Genomic DNA, 2,483 nt, shown 5'->3' with positions numbered 1-2,483 from the left:
TCTTCCTCTCAAAGAGACCATGGAGATGTGCTTGCTTCCTTTTTCCACAGTATGGCACTGGGCACACTTCTGAACAAAAATCTTCTTGCCTTTCTCAATATCACCCATATTTAATTCACTCTTTGGTTGCTGACAGTACCCAAACTGGAAGCTGGATGTCCCGCTCTTTCACCAGTCCTTATTTTTTAGTTATTAATACACCTAACAGATTGTTCCATGTCTGTAAGGCATATAGGAACTGCCTTATTTTCCAATGTGTAGATATAGTGTATATATATATTTTAAGACAGAGCCTCAAGCTGTCACCCTGGGTAGAGTGCTGTGGCTTCACAGCTCACAGCAACCTCCAACTCCTGGGCTCAAGCGAGTCTCCTGCCTCAGCCTCCCAAGTAGCTGGGACCACAGGCGCCTGACACAATGCCCAGCTATTTTGGTTGCAGCCGTCATTGTTGTTTGGCGGGCCCGGGCTGAATTCGAACCCACCACCTTAGGTGTTTTTGGTTGGCGCCTTAGCCACTTGAGCCACAGGCGCCGAGCCCATATACTATATTCATTTAACCAGTTTTCTATTGACGGACATTTAAAGATTACAGTTTAAACTGGGAGGTGGGGTTAGAGATTGCTGAAGAGAAGTTTTAGTGGTTGATTTGTTTTTTGTGGCTACATACTTGCTAAAAGGAATTAAGTCCACATCATTCTAGCTCTCTCATTAGGAAAGTATTTCTATTCCACTTCTTCAAAAAGGAATGTCAGAATTTGTGGATGAGTCAGGTTATGACCCAGGGATAGTCCAATGAATCTACCTCTGACTCATTTCATGCCTCCTTAAGAGAGAATTTTTGCAAAAGGGCCCTACCCCTGCATGCCTATGTTGGAGAAAAAGCTGCAGCAGTTAAGTTTCTCTCACATTCCTCTTTTTACTAAATGCCAGCTAAGACCAACAGGGGGCATGCCAAGCCTTGGTGCACTAGCTTTACCAACACTGGAACAAAACAATCCTTTCCAGAACATTTATGTACTCCATTTTGGCTGAAATAAGCAGTTTCTCCTGATTTGTAATTGCCTTCAGCCTGCCATTGCTTGCACTCAGGGTTGATGGTTTGCACTTTCCATCGCTCACTTTGTTTGCTGAAAGGTGCACTGTTCAACGGTGTGCTTTCAGCTCCTAAGACAAAGTCCATAAAAGGGAGAGTGAGGTCGAAGCAAACAACCCCTTTGGCCCAGAAAAAGAACACTACGATGCAACCATGTCTGCAGCTAGAATTTCACAGTGTTCTATCATATTTCTCCATCCATCCATTTTTTTTTTTTTTTTTGAGGCAGAGCCTCAAGCTATCGTCCTGGGTAGAGTGCCGTGGCACTACAGCTCACAGCAACCTCCAAGTCCCGGGCTCAAGCGAGTCTCCTGCCTCAGCCTCCCAAGTAGCTGGGACCACAGGCGCCCGCCACTACGCCTGACTATTTTTTGGTTACAGCTGCATTGTTGTTTGGCGGGTCCAGGCTGGATTCGAACCTGCCACCTTAGTTTTATGTGGCTGGCGCCTTAGCCACTTGAGCCACAGGCACCGAGCCCATCCATCCATTTGTTCAGTGAAGAATGACTACTTATCATGAGCCAGCTACTGGGCTAGGGACTTTATTTATTTTTTATTTTTTTGAGACAGAGTCTCACTTGGCCACCCTTGGTAGAGTACTGTGGTCTTAGCTCACAGCAACCTGAAACTCTTGGGCTAAAGTGATCCTTCTGCTTCAGCCTCCCAAGTAGCTGGGACTACAGACGCTTGCCACAATGCTCCACTCTCTTTTAGAGACAGAATCTCACTCTTGCTCAGGCTGGACTTGAACCTATGAGCTCAGGCAGTCCACTCACCTCAGCCTCCCAAGTGCTGGGATTACAGGCTTCAGCCACTCTGCCCAACCAGGCCTAGGAACTTTAATGAGGATGAACAAAGTCCAGTCCCTTCCATGGGGAATTTCATAGCACAGCAAGGGAGACAAATGCATAAATGGTCACCGACAGAATGTGGAAGGTGTTCTCTAGCTTAGGGAAGCATAGTGGTCACTACTTTCAGGAGTGGAGAAGGGTTCATACGAGAGGATCACTAGGTACAAATTAGGGGAAAGGGACTCCTTCCCAACCCCAGTAATGTGAGATGTGAAAGTGCACAGGGCAATAGCCAGAAATCATTCATCTTCTTTTACCATGTTACTGCCGAAAATCTTTTCAGTTTACATTTGGGAGATCCAGCAAAAGGTGTCATATGGGCTCAGTGCCCAGAGCCCAGTGGTTAGGCCACTGACCACATCACTGGGCTGGAGGGTTTGAACCCGGCCTGGGCCTGCTAAACAACAATGACAACAACAACAACAAAATAGTTGGGTGTTGTGGTGGGTGCCTGTAGTCCCAGCTACTTGGGTGGCTGAAGCAAGAGAATCGCTTAAATCAAAGACTTTGAGCTTTGCTGTGAGCTGTGACGCCATAG

Source organism: Otolemur garnettii, unplaced genomic scaffold (assembly GCF_000181295.1).
Source record: "Otolemur garnettii isolate 467f Iridium unplaced genomic scaffold, OtoGar3 scaffold00018, whole genome shotgun sequence".
Taxonomy (NCBI): Eukaryota; Metazoa; Chordata; class Mammalia; order Primates; family Galagidae; genus Otolemur; species Otolemur garnettii.
This window is presented reverse-complemented; position numbering follows the sequence as displayed.